This window comes from Geotrypetes seraphini, chromosome 3 (assembly GCF_902459505.1).
Source record: "Geotrypetes seraphini chromosome 3, aGeoSer1.1, whole genome shotgun sequence".
Taxonomy (NCBI): domain Eukaryota; kingdom Metazoa; phylum Chordata; class Amphibia; order Gymnophiona; family Dermophiidae; genus Geotrypetes; species Geotrypetes seraphini.
The window spans coordinates 192,234,464-192,249,217 of NC_047086.1; the positions used below are offsets into that span (position 1 = coordinate 192,234,464).

Consider the following 14,754-nt stretch of genomic DNA (forward strand, 5'->3'; position numbering starts at 1 on the left):
TTGCTCTAGTATCTTTACAAAAGCCGATTGTGGAGGGCGGGGTAAATTTCCCCAACTTTTATAGGCACCATCAGGCCTATATAATGCGCCAGGGAATGTACTGGATCCTCCCCGAGCTCATGGAGCATTTCCCAGATTGGCTGTTTTTAGAATGGAAAATTATGTCCCCTATGCGACTATCTCATGTATTAAGTATCAGAATACCTAGATATGCTAAGGACAACATTATAATATTGGACACATGGAAAACAATTAAATTTATTGATAAATTAACAGATATTCTGATAATGAATTCTACTTTTCAGTCCTTATGGTTGAACTCCAAGATTCAAATAGGCAGTGCTGGGATCGCTTGGAAGAATTGGATGCAGGCAGGCATTCATACATTGGATGATGTTATATCTAATGGAAAACTGCTTGATTTTTCACAACTGCAACAAGTATTTGATCTCTTAAAGTCTCAAAATTACAGGTGGTTGCAGTTGAAGCAGGCCATTCGGAGTGGGTTCCCTGAATGGAATAACTTAAAAACTTATTATAGCTTGCAGATCCTATGCTACCAGACAGATTTGTTAGGACATCAGGCCGCCAGGTGGTATAAATTAATTTCGGAAACTTTGAACTGAGAGATATTTGAAGCATTGAGATTAAGCAGTATATTTCTGCATCTCGATGGCCACAAATTTGGACTTAGAGATTACTTGTACAGCGTCAGCATCTATGAGACAACTTGGTTATTCTTATTACATAGGATTTTTTGGACCCCAGTTTGTTTGAATAAAGTAGATAGTTCTAAGTCTAATAGATGCTGGCATTGTCATATTGATATAGGGACCTTAGATCATCTGTTGTATTATTGTCCATTAATACTTAATTTCTGGAAGTCAATTTGGGGACAAATAAATATTATTCTTGAGTCATCAATCCCGTTAACCACGAAGCCATAATTTGTGGTACAATATTGCATATAAGCCTTCTTTAGATGGATATAAAAGCCGGCTCTTCTTGATTATGACCGGAATAGCCATCCAGATGATTAAATGTAACTGGAAGAGTTACAACAGACTGAATTACACATTTTGGTGGGCAAATATTTGTTCCATGTATAAATATGAGAGAATGAATGCGGAGTGTTTGGGGTCTAGTATGATATTCAATAAGGTATGGAGCCCATTGACTGCATATGTTGAATTGCAATGAATGTCAGGTATCTCCCTTTTTAAAGATTCCTTATACATTCGGGTGGGGGGGGGAAGGGGAGGGTATTTGGAATTGCTAAAGGTATTTATCTATAATATTGCAATAATATATGCATATGCAGTGTAATAGTTAAGTGAGGAAGGGAGGGAGAAAAGGATTGGTAATGTATTAATTTTGTGTATTTTAAGTGCGTTATGTATAATGCTCATGTTTAATAATAGTTATATTGCACTGTCAAAATTAGAAAATCAATAAATAATTAAACAAAAAAAAGAAATGCAAGGGTAGGTGTATGCAAGGTAGAAAATCAAGAAAACCGCACAAGGAATGGAGTTATCATGCAGATACAAAACCAAGTTTTTAGACTTGAAATTTGTTTATGGAAACTGAATTTAGGATCAAGTGTGATCCCCAGATAATGGATTGAATGAACTATAGGAATCACTATGTCAAACAAAAGAGGGACTAAGGTTGATCGTAGATAGTGACCTGAGATCCAGCAAGCAGTGATTTTCCTTGGGTTTAGGACCAGTTTATGGCTAAGGAGCGAATCAGCTATAGCGACAAGGCGGGATTGAAGTGGTTGAAGGCCGGGAGGAAATGGGAAAAACCATGGAGAATATCATTAACATGGTAAAATGCCCTGATGTTATAGCAACAAGGCGAGATTGAAATGGTTGAAGGCTGGGGAAGTTGGATGTGGGAAAAACTAGGAGAAAACCATCACTTAGTAAAATGTGAATGTTGAATTCATATACAAGAGTTGCCAGTGGGCTCTATTAAATAGAAGAGAAGACAGACTAGAATCTTTTTTTTCTCACAAATCTTTATTGATTTTAAAAACCAACATCAAGTGCAACATTTTATCAAACAATTTACAACTTAAAGCAGCACTTAATTCCATCAATTGATATAATAAGTACATATCCCTTCCCCCCACCCATCCATTCATACAGTATAAAGACAATCAAGGTAATACAAATGACCAAGATAAGCAAATTACAATTGAATAATAAATAAAGTACATCCTTCCCCCCAGACTAGACTAGAACCTTGAAGGACACAAGAAAGGTGATAAGCAGATGAAGTGGAGCGCAGAGAGAGGGGAGACATGATCGAGACGTTCAAATATCTCACGGGCCGCATCAAGACAGAGGAAGATATCTTCTTTTTCAAGGGTCCCACGGCAACAAGAGGGCATCCGTGGAAAATCAGAGGCGGGAAACTGCGAGGTGACACCAGGAAGTTCTTTTTTACTGAAAGGGTAGTTGATCGCTGGAATAGTCTTCCACTTCAGGTGATTGAGGCCAGCTGTGTGCCTGATTTTAAGGCCAAATGGGATCGACACGTGGGATCTATTCACAAGGTAAAGGTAGGGGAGGGTCATTAGGGTGGGCAGACTGGATGGGCCGCGGCCCTTATCTGCCGTCTATTTCTATGTTTCTATGTTTCTAAGTGCGTATAGGAGTGATGACCAACCAGAAAAAAACAACCAGAAAGGAAGGAGGTGCACCAGTCAAGAACTGTACCCGCATGCCCAATCCCATGAAGACAAGCAAAAAGGAGGGTGTGATCAACCAAGTCAAAAAGCTGCTAATTCAGTGAAGTTACTAGAACCACCTTTTTGGCATCAAGGTTTGAGTAGATCTCACTAAGGAGAGCAGTGATGATAGTTTCAGTGCTATGTTTTGTCAAACGTGGGAGAAGAGATGAAAATGGCATGAAGGGTTGTAGAATATATTTAATAACTGTTTATCATTAGCAATCAAAGCCTTCATCAGTATACAGTACACAGAGTAGGAACAAGCAAGCTTTCTACAAAGTCACTGTTATTCAGTCTCTGTTTCATGTCATGTATGTTAAAGGCTTATTCCTTCTGCAGAGTATTTTGTAGAAGACATTTTAAGTCAGCATTGAAACTTAAAAGAAAAGCCCCTTATTTTTGAAATTCTGGAAGTACTAGTGCTCTTATGTCTTCTCCAGGAAGACATCTTTTTATGACCAGGTATGCTAATTTATAAAGAAACCCTGAATACTGAAGTGCTTTCTTTCTCCAAGCCCGTCTTCTGGGGGGAAAAATGCAGTGTAGGTTTTAATAAAAAGGAATCATAAAATGACTATGAATAATAAATAAATAACTGAATAAATAAACCGAACACAGATTGATATTTCCCTTGAGATCTAGTCCTGCGGGAGATGCGTTCATTGAGGAAATCTCTTTGATGGTGAGGTCCTTGCTTCTCTTGCATTCTTGGACTCTATGGTATTCCATGCAGCATCTCGCAATTGCTTAAAAACAATATGGCAGCTGACCGTCTTGCAGTATTTGCTCAAGGTTACATCCGTGCCTCAAATGAACACTCCTTTTCCTATTCAAAAACAGATCTTTCTTTGGTCCAACCAACAGAATGACGTCTTGCTACAGAACTGACACCGGTAGAGCAGATTCAGGCACAGGGTCCTCAACAAAACCACTGCTGTCCGACTGGGCACTGTCCACACGAAGGATGAAGTCTGAAACGTAAGAGACCAACGATGAAATGGCAAAAGAGGAACGTCAGAGACATTCCCACACTAACAAGAGTGAACAACTTTTATTTAGAGAACACACAATTTAAATATATTCTAGATTCTATAATGCTACAATTGCTTTTTAGTGTAATCGTTTATTCTTTTTCTACTAGAATTATTAAGGTGTGTTGAAATAGAGAGCAGAGAATTGTGATAATTAAGTTGTAGGTGACACAGTAAGTTAAATAAAAAGGTATCTTTGACAAACTTTTGATAGTATCTCTTGTTATCAGATCCTAGAGAACCCTCAACCCTCCCCCAAGTTTAGCTTTCAGCTCTGAGGGTAGGGGGAGGGGAGGTTGGTGCAACTTACCATAAGGGGTCAGGTAGTCAAATAAGAGCAGCCTGAAACATAGTGGAACATTCTCTGAGGTACCGCCAGGAGTCAGGCAGCACTATTCACTATTTTAAGGAATTGCCCTGCTGGGGCAGAAATATCTGGGATTCATACCTATTCTTCACAGGATGGAAAGGTAGACTTGGTGGGGGTGGGGGGGGGATGTTACAGGAATTCAGGAGAGCCCTCCAGGAGAAAGACAACGTTTCAGAAAAGGGAGCAGGACTTCAAAGATCTACCTTGAAAAAACAAAAGCAAAACATCCTCCTGTGGGAAGTGCTGTTATCAAAGAGATTTTTTTTTAACAAATACTGACCCCTTTAATAAACCCTCAGGAGCACTGGTTCATGTGTTAAAAAAATATGAAGCTCTGGGAAGACGTTAACGACAACTCATGAGATGTAACTAACTTCCCCCCCCCTTCCCCTTTTACTATACCACGATAGTGGTTATAGGCGCTGGAAGCCACACTGAATGCTCGGCGCTGCTCCCAATGCTCATAGAGTTCCTATGAGCATCAGGAGCAGCACGGAGCATTCTAAGCAGCTCCCTGTGCTAATAATCGCTAACATGGTTTAGTAAAAGGTGGGGTTTGAAATTACACAGATTACCAACTCATTTGCATAATAATAAATTGCTTTGCTTGTATTTGCAATGCAATAAATGTATTAATTTTAGCACCATCCTGGGCTTGAGACTTTCTGCTTTAAAGCTGTGTTAAGGCAGCTTAATGCATGCTAAACTCAAGTAAGTCACATTAATTGGGTATTTATTTATTTACAGGTACTTAATATGCCACAGATCAATATTAATGCATGCTATGCAGCTTAATAAATAGACCATTAAGTGAAACATTGAAATGCAAGGATTTATGTCATTTTTTAAAATGCTTTTTGTGGTTTTGATTCTGTAAACCATTCTGAGCTGACTACAGTTCTAGTATATAAAATGAGATGTATATAACTAGATAAATATAAATCATTGACCTCACTATCACAGTCTTCCTTCATAGCAGATCTCTGAAGTGAGAGAGCATGGTCCCTGGGGCGGAGGGGGGAAGGTGCCTGGTATCCCCCAAACTCATTGATAGAGGGGTAGGTCTCTTAAATGTACTTCCCCCTTTTCAAGTCTTTGGTGACAGCAAGCAGGGTTTCCTCCCCATTGCTCAAGCCAACACTCTACATCATTTTCTCAGGAACAGGGCGGGACCAGGGGCAGAACAAGGTGGGGCCCACGTGTCTTCTTTTTTTTTTAGAAAAAAATCTGGTAACCCTAGGTACAGGGGGAAGGGGTAGTGCATCTAAGAGATAGGCCTATCACTAAGAGAAGGGAGGAGAGATGCTGGTGCGCCACTCCAAGATCACCAATGCCCCTCCCCCACCTCTCCCCTTTCCATATTACATCTGATGGGAGACAGTGGGAATGGTCTAAGTAGGCTCATTACGCTGCATCAGCCCACAGAAGTAGCATGGCAGCAGCAGGAAGAGGTGACAGGAGAGATGGGTGAAGTTTGGAAGGGACCAAGGGGTACACTGTCCACAAACTATGGGAACCTTTCATGGCGTTAAGTCCTAGTGTGTGCTTACCACACCGGGGGCTTGCGCTCAGGCAACGCGCTGTAAGTTCCAAATCTGTACATGCTACTCGCACGTTAAAAATATTTTCAAATTTTTGTTGGAGGAGGCATGTCTGGGACAAAGAGGAGGCATTCCTGCTGCACTAATCAGTTAGCACGTCCACATTACCGTGTGCTAACTGCTTATTTTATTTATTTATTTCTAAAACTTCTAGACTGCCTGTAACTAAGCGGTTAGCAAAATAAACATTCGCAAAAGTTCAAGAAGCATAAATTTAACCCCCTAAAGGTAACCTCAAAAACTGAAGGAAATTATATGTTGTCAATCTTCACTGAATTATAGAGCAAGTATCTCTACAACAAGATTTTAGAAAAAAACAACAACCCTCTTCATATAGTACAGTCTTTAACATTTTTCTGAACTGTAACCAGTCAGAACAGGTCCTGTAGGAGTACACCTGGGGAAGGGAAGGCCCATTTTGAAGAGGCAGGCCAGCTGGCTAGATGAAGTAGGCATCTCTCCAGTCAGCCATCTAATTCAAGGTATAGGGGAGAGGGGTCAGTGTCGGGGGGAGGGAGTGTTGTGTGGCAGAGAATGAGTATCTCTCCCGTTGCTGTGGGGGGCTTGGCACCGGGAGAGAGTGGGCATCTCTCCCGCTGCTGGGGGGTGTTTGGTTGGCAGTGGGAGAGATTGAACATCTCTCCCGCTGTTGTGTTTTTGGTTTTTCTTTTTGCATTTTTTCTGCGCATGTGCCCATCACTATAGAAACATAGAAACATAGAAATAGACTGCAGATAAGGGCCCACGGCCCATCTAGTCTGCCCACCTTAATGTCCCTCCCCTACCTTTGCCCTGTGAATAGATCCCATGTGCCGATCCCATTTGGCCTTAAAATCAGGCACGCTGCTGGCCTCAATCACCTGTAGTGGAAGACTATTCCAGCGATCAACCACTCTTTCAGTGAAAAAGAATTTCCTGGTGTCACCTCGTAGTTTCCCGCCCCTGATTTTCAACGGATGCCCTCTTGTTGTCGTGGGACCCTTGAAAAAGAAGATATCTTCCTCCGCCTCGATGCGGCCCGTAAGATACTTGAACGTCTCGATCATGTCCCCCCTCTCTCTGCGCTCCTCGAGCGAGTATAGCTGTAATTTGTCAAGCCGTTTTTCGTATGGTAGATCCTTGAGTCCCGAGACCATCCGGGTGGCCATTCTTTGCACCGACTCCAGTCTCAGCACATCCTTGCGATAATGCGGCCTCCAGAATTGCACACAGTATTCCAGGTGGGGCCTCACCATGGATCTATACAATGGCATAATGACTTCCGCCTTACGACTGACGAAACCCCTTCGTATGCAGCCCATGATTTGTCTTGCCTTGGACGAAGCCTGCTCCACTTGATTGGCAGACTTCATGTCCTCACTGACGATTACCCCCAAGTCTCGTTCTGCTACCGTTTTTGCTAGGATCTCGCCATTAAGGGTATAAGACTTGCATGGATTCTGGCTGCCCAGGTGCATAACTTTGCATTTTTTGGCATTGAAGTTGAGTTGCCATGTCCTAGACCATCGCTCTAGTAGGAGTAGGTCATGCATCATATTGTCGGGCACTGAATCTTCGTCTGTTGTGCATTTGCCCACTACATTACTCAGTTTGGCGTCATCGGCGAATAATGTTATTTTACCTCGAAGCCCTTCTGCCAAGTCTCTTATAAAGATGTTGAATAGGATTGGGCCCAAGACTGAGCCCTGTGGTACTCCACTAATCACCTCCGTCATTTCGGAGGGGGTGCCGTTCACCACCACCCTTTGGAGCCTACCTCCAAGCCAGCTCCCAACCCATTTCGTCAATGTGTTACCTAATCCTATCACCAAAGATGGGCACATGCAAATTTAGCACGTCTTCACTACTTTCCACCAACTTCATATACATGAGCATTTTTTTAGCGAATGACTCTTTTTTAAAAATTTGCTACCAGAATGGCTGTGATAGCAGCCTGTCATTTTTTAATGCATTTTTTTGAGAATCTAGGCCTCAGTCCTGGAGTACAGTACTCCCCTGAAATTCACGGGGCTTCCATTTCAGAAACCCCACGAATTTTGAAAAACCACAAATGAGGTTTTTTTTCCCTGTCAAAAGGCAGAGGAGGCAGGATAGGGCAGCTGGAGCGCCGGCGGGTAAAGAAAATCACTCGTGGTCTGCTCCGACCATCTCTTTCTGTAGTAAAGTCGGGTTACACCAATCAGGAGCTGCTTTGACACACAGCTCCTGATTGGTATAGCCCGACTTTACTACAGGAAGAGGTGGTCGGAGAAGACCGCGAATGAGCGAGTCTGTAATCTCTTGCCAGTCAGGTTTTCAGGTTATCCACAATGAATATGCAAGAGATTGATTTGCCTGCACTGCCTCTATTGTATGCAAATCTCTTTCATGCATATCCATTGTGCATATTCTGAAAACCTGACTGGCAAGGGGGTACTCGGGACCAACTGGGGAAATACTAGTCAAGACCAGGGGTAGGCCATTCCGGTCCTTGAGAGCCGGAGCCAGGCCAGGTTTTCAGGATATCCACAATGAATATGTATGAGATGGATTTGCATGCACTGCCTCCTTGAGATGCAAATCTATCTCATGCATATTTATTGTGGATATCCTGAAAACCTGACCTGACTCCAGCTCTCGAGGACCGGAATTGCCTACCCCTGGTCTAGACTAAAGAAGAGTTTGTATAAGAAGCTGACATTGAGTTCATACAGTTATTCTAGTTACAAGGTCAGTAAAATGAATGGAACACCCTATCCCCTCCTTACAAGACAGAACATTGTAGCTATAAAAATATTACAAATCAACAAGGTCATGAGTCTCTTTTCATCTGCTGGAATATGCTGCTCTCTACTGGTAAAAACTGGTAGAGAATCATGAGATCATGTGCTTGTAACTGCATCAGGCACCAGGTGCTACTGTGATTAGAACAGATGGGGTAATCTTGGACCTATTTACTAATTTGCAATAAAGTTCTGCAGTTACTAGCATTGCCCTTAGCAGTTAACACAGAGTTAATGTATTTAAACGCTGGAATTTGTTGCCAGAGAATGTAGTGAGAGCAGTTAGATATTTCACCTAAAATCCAAGAAAAAGTCTCTACCTGTTGGTTGATGTTGCTGCCTGGATGTCCTATCGTCATCTGAAACTAAACATGTTGAAGACTATGCTGCTCCTCTTTCCTCCTGAACCCTCTACTCCTTTCTCCATCTCGGTCAATAATACTGTCATCGTTCTAGTCTCCTCTGCTCGCAACCTTGGAGTTGTCTTTGATTCCGACCTCTCATTTTCTACACACATCCAACAAACTGCTAAGGCCTGTCGCTTTTATCTCTACAATATCACCAAAATTTGCCTCTTCCTCTCTGAGCACACTACCAAGACCCTTGTCTACACTCTCGTAACCTCACGCTTGGATTACTGCAATCTACTTCTAACTGGTCTCCCGCAATACCGTCTCTCCCCCTTGCAATCTGTACAAAACTCTGCTGCACGAGTCATCCTCTACCAACCTCGCTACACTCATGTCACCCCTCTTCTTAAATCACTTCACTGGCTCCCTATCCGCCTTCGCATACAGTTCAAGTTTCTATTGCTGACCTACAAGTGTGTTCATTCTGCTGCCCCTCAATACCTCTCCTCTCTTCTCTCTCCTTATACACCTCCCAGAGAACTCCATTCCTTGGATAAGCCACTCTTGGCTGTGCCCTTCTCCTCCACTGCCAATTCACGTTAACTTATTTTTCCAGCTTAATAAATAGACCCCGAAATGAATTTTTCACAAGTGCACACAGAGAGTTCAATTCTCATTCCAGAGTACCTAGATTGCAATGTTTTAATTAGTAGCTTACCCTATCATTTCATCTCACCAAACAGTAAACCCCCACTGTAGATTCAATATTCTTCAAGTGCCCCTAAACCTATCAAAAAGGTTTCTTGCAAAATCCTCACATACCCAGTTCATATCATTTAGTTATCTTCAATTTATCAGGGTGGGAAAAGCCTCAGAAAATGGAGCAGCTATACCACTGCAAAGCTCTCAATCACTGGCTAAAAAACTTCCCTTATTAAAGAAAGTGTAGTTACTTACCTGTAACGTAGGTTCTCCGTGGACAGCAGGATAGTCAGCCACACATGGGTGTTGTCCCAACACCTCCCAATTTGCGGATAAGCTCTCCAATAGCTCAGAGAGATTTTTTTTTTTTTTTCTCTGAGCACGTGCAGTGCCCGGGCCCCACTGGGCATGCCCGAGCCCTACCCATTTCCCCCTGCTTCCCCCTAATCCCCAGGATGTTCCTAGCTGTGGCCGGGTCGGCCGTATGGGGAGGCGGGTGGGTTGTGTGGCTGACTATCCTGCTGTCCACGGAGAATCTACGTTACAGGTAAGTAACTACACTTTCTCCTAGGACAAGCAGGATGAGTCAGCCACATATGGGTGACTCCCTAGCCGAGGGATGTACCAACTGGACCTGCGCCTTAGCGCTTTGTGCATCCCTCGCCTGGCTGTGGAGGCCGAGCCGGGCAGGGTAATCAGGCAAAGCAGGTAAAGTTGTGGAAACAAGGTTTTAGATAAAGTGCTGTGTTAACTGAGCAATAATACTCACAGAACAATGAACTGGTCAATGACAATCAATGAACAGTGAGAAACCAACTGGTCAACAGTGACCATTTGTACTTGCATGTGAGAATTCATACTTGCCTATTCCACATTCAGTCTAGACAGGAGTGCTGGAAGACCTACTTAACTCACAGAACAGCGAAAACTGGTCAATGACAATCAATGAACAGTGAGAAAACCAACTGGTCAACGGTGACAATTCATAACTGGTCAATAGTGACAATTCGTACTTGCATATGAGAATTCATACTTGCCTATTCCACATTCAGACTGGACAGGATTGCTGGAAGACCTACTTAACTCACAGAACAGTGAAATTGGTCAATGACAATCAATGAACAGTGAGAAACCAACTGGTCAACAGTGACAAATCGTACTTGCATGTGAGAATTCATACTTGCCTATTCCACATTCAGTCTAGGAAGGAGTGCTGGAAGACCTACTTAATCAATATCTATAACACCCTACTTGAACAGTGTTTGTTGATATTTATAACCCCCTACTTGATCAGTGTTTGTCAAGGCTGTGCTAGTGGTTGCTGTCCCTCCCGGGAGGGAAGAGCCACTTCCAAGACTGCTCGGCCGAATGCATTTGGAGCGTGGAATGCTATGTCGAGGCAGTAGTGCTTGGTGAAGGTGTGCATGGAGGACCAAGTGGCTGCATCGCAGATGTCCCCTATTGGGGTGTGGTGCAGAAGTGCCGTTGTGTTGGCTATGGTTCTGCGCTGGTGGGCGTTGGCTCCCACCTGCGGTTGATGCTGCGCTTTTCTATAGGTGAAGGGGATGCACTCTTATATCCAGCGCGAGCGCCTGCGTTTGGTGGCCGGAAGTCCTGGTCTGTTTTGGTCGAAGGAGACGAACAATTGAGGCTTGTCTAATCTGCTGCATAGTCAGGGCCCGCACACAGTCCAGGAGGTGTTGCTGAGGTGGCAGTGTGCATCCCTGTGGGGAGATGTAGAGTGCCGGGAGGCACGCTGAAGCCACCTTCGGCAAGAATCGGGGGTGGGTTCTGGGTACCACCCTGTTCTCATGAGGGAGTGTGTCGGTAGACACGATGGTCAGGGTTTTCCCAGCCAGGAATACGGGATCTGCCTCCCCCAAAGGTTTGAAGGGGTCGAGGTGAGATGATGCGGCACCAAGTTGAGGTCCCATCCGGGCGGTGGTGGTCTGGCCGGTGGGTGCAGATTGGACAGTCCCTTCATGAAATTTTGTGATTATTGGATGCCTCGACACTGGTTTGCTGTCTAGGCCAGCGTGGTATGCCGTGATTGCACTTAGGTGGACCTTGATGGAAGTGGGTTTTAGGTCCCCCTGAGATAAGCTCAGTATGTACTGCAGGATGTCCGGTATGGGGCAGTTGTAGGGGTCTCGCTGCGTGTCTGTGCACTGGTAGCGGGACCTTCTCCCTTTCAACCCATAGCGTTTTCTGGTTGAAGGTCTTCTGGCTGCCAAAAGAGTGTGCTCCACATCTTGTGGTAGGTTCATCCTCTTATCATCCATGCGGTCAGGGCTAAGGATCGCAGGTCGTGGTGGAGGGTAAGGTTCCCGCGTTGTGTAATGAGAACTGCACTGATCGGGAGCGGGGAGAGGTGGGTGAACCGCTATCCCTTGCCGGAACGGGAACCATGGTTGCAGGAGCCCAAACAGGGCAATCATGATCACTGTTGCTCTGTCCTGAAGAATCTTCTGCAGGACTTAGGGTGTTCCAACTCACAGACAGACCGTCGGGGCTGAGACGGCGATGGGTTGATCTCTTTGCGCAGAAGGTCGAGTATTTTGAGTTCGGTTCGGTTGCAAACAGGTCGATGCTCGGTGTGCCCCAGGTGCTGAAGATCTTCTTCATCGCCGCTGGGTTGAGACACCACTCATCGGGATCCAGCTGGTGGCTGAGTCTTTCTGCCAGGTCGTTCTGCTCCCACAGGAGGTAAGTTGCCTGGATGGGGCATTGAATGGAGTTGGAGAACTCCCACATGTGGCAAGCTTCCTTGCATAGCGAGGTCGACCCTGTCCCTCCCTGTTTGTTGATATAGTGCAAGGCCACCTGGTTTTCTGTTTGGGTGAGGACTGCCCTGCCTGTTTGAAGGTTTTGAGGGCATTCCCTAAGGCCCTGAGCTCCAGTAGGTGGGTAGTCAGAGGTCGGGTACACTGGTCCCAGTGACGTCTGAGGTGCCCTTTCAGGGATCACGTGAGTAGTCTGGTGTGCTGCACAACAAAGACCGGAGTGTGCTGACGATGAGCTGCTGGCAGGGATGCACTGGGCCAGGGATGTCATGGCGTCGATCTGGTAGTCCCGTAGGACGGCCTTGGTCTGCGTGGTGTTGATGACTGCCCAGATGAACGATATCCCCTGGGTGGGTATCAGGTGGGATTTCATGTAGTTGATGAGGAACCCCAGTTCTTGGAGGAGGGTTATGGTGGTTGACGGGGCTGCCAGCTGTCGAGATAAGATAGGACGCGCACCCCTTGAAGGCGAGGATGTGCCACTGCCACGCACTTTGTGAATGCTCTTGGAGCCGTTGAGAGTCCAAGGGGCAGGACCTTGTACTGGAGGCGTCTGTCTTGGCTTTAGAAGCGACGATGCCTCCTGTGGGCTGGGTGCATGGGATACTAGCCAATACTCGGGCTGTAACAGGGCCAAGACTGTACCCAGAGAGTGCGTCTGGACCTTGTGTATGCATCTGTTGAGCTTACAGAGATCCAGGAACGAGCATTGTCCTTGTCCATGGTGACGCGGGGGTTCCTGGAGTAGAAACCCCTTGGTGATCTCCTCTGTTCGTCACCGCCTCTATTGATTCTGCCGAAGCAGGTCCTCTCCTTGCTGCAGGAAAGTTGGGTCATCAGATGGAGGGTGCCCCGCCCACTCGGGGGAGGGGGGGGGCGGGAGTGGAGACGAATTCGGAATCCCTGCTTGATGATGCTGAGGGCCCACTGGTCGATGGTGATCCTGGGCCAAGCCTTCGCAGACAATCTGATCCTGCTGGGCCAGAGGGTGATCAAGGTTCTGTTTTTGTCTTGGGGAGAGGGCTGCCCTTGGATGCCCCTGCCCCTCGGACGGTGCTTGTTTGCGTAGCAGTTATGTTACTGTTGCGAGCGCTGGGGCACAGACTGCTGCCAGTGTGGACTGGCTCAATTGTGAGCTGGAGTCTCTATTTTATTTTATTTATTTATTTCCTCTCACTGGCCTCCTGATAAAGCCGCATCTGGAACTGGAGCGCAGCAATTCGTGCGCTCAGCATTGCGCCCTCGAAGGTCTTTTTCCCCGTGGAAACCAGGGTTTTTCAGGTCCTTCCCTGAAGGGGGTTGGAGGGGGGCTCGTGCTGCCCTGTTTCTCTTAAGCTACCGCAATGTCCATGTATCTCTGCTGCGGGTTGTCGAATCCCTGGGCTGGAAAGATCTGGTAATTCAATCCCAGTCTCCTTGATGTTGGTTGCCCTGAGGAGGGAGTCAGCCAAATCTTGTCTCTGCAGTCCAGGAGGTTCTTGTGGACTGGAATCGCCACTGCCTGCGTGAAGTACTGGTACTGGTAGTTCAGGCCTTGTAGTACTCTGTCTTGGGTACTTGTTGTCCACCCACGTGGATCTTGAAAAAGGCTGTGAGTTTCTGGAGGGACTTGGGGGGAGTCCTCGTTTGTGGGGTTTTTTTGTTGTTTTTTTTAGTAAATATTTATTTATTTTTGTGGGTGGTGACTCGGGGCGTGGCTGGAGGCTGGTGTGTAGCTTGTTCCTCCATTGCTTGGGTGCATGGCATGCCGCTGAACCGCGCCATGTTGTTGTGCGTGGCTCCCTCTAAAGGGGGACATAGTGGGGAGTGTAGCCCGCTGAGAGAGGAGTGGGTCAGCAGGAGGATTAACTGTGGCTGCTGGTCCCACCCCTGTTGGTTCGCAGGTTCATGTGCTGCTCCACTTGACTGGTTGGGTGGCTCCATGTACCCCACCGTCCTTCTCTGTCCTTCTTGAGAGGGGGGGAGAGCCTGCAGAGAAGGGGCAGGATGCACCCCTTCATCTGTGCCAGTGCTACTGGCTGCGTTTCCTACTGTGCCTGGAGGCAGAGAAAGAGGAGTGATAATGCCTCTTGAGTGGGCTTCTGCTGCTGTACTGCCTATTGTATATTAAACTGTACAGCGCTGCATATGCCTTTCAGTGCTATAGAAATCATGAATAGTACAGAGTCCCTCATGCTAGCTGGAAAAGCACTCTGCCTAGGTTTTATGAAGAGCAAACAGCTTTTTAGACTGAGGAGTTTCAAACCCCCACCTTTGGAGAGGCATGGTCTGACATGCCGCATCTCTGAAGATATCAGCACCCTGCTGAGAAAGGCAGACTCCTCGTTCCCAACATGAGAGGGGGAGGGGGGCAGGGTGGGAAAGGTGTGAATTGTAGACTCTGCAGGACCCCAAGAGGGAAAGAAACATCGA

General features: G+C 45.9%; 1 protein-coding gene across 2 annotated transcripts in view; it reads right to left on the reverse strand.

Moving 5' to 3' along the window:
* Window positions 1–2,543: 2,543 nt before the first annotated feature.
* Window positions 2,544–14,754, reverse strand: part of TESPA1 (thymocyte expressed, positive selection associated 1) — a 94,830-nt gene continuing 82,619 nt past the window's right edge. For both annotated transcript variants that reach the window (XM_033938382.1, XM_033938383.1), the window contains one exon: window positions 2,544–3,714. The gene's annotated coding sequence lies outside the window, so the exon portion shown is untranslated. The remainder of the gene's footprint in view (window positions 3,715–14,754) is intronic.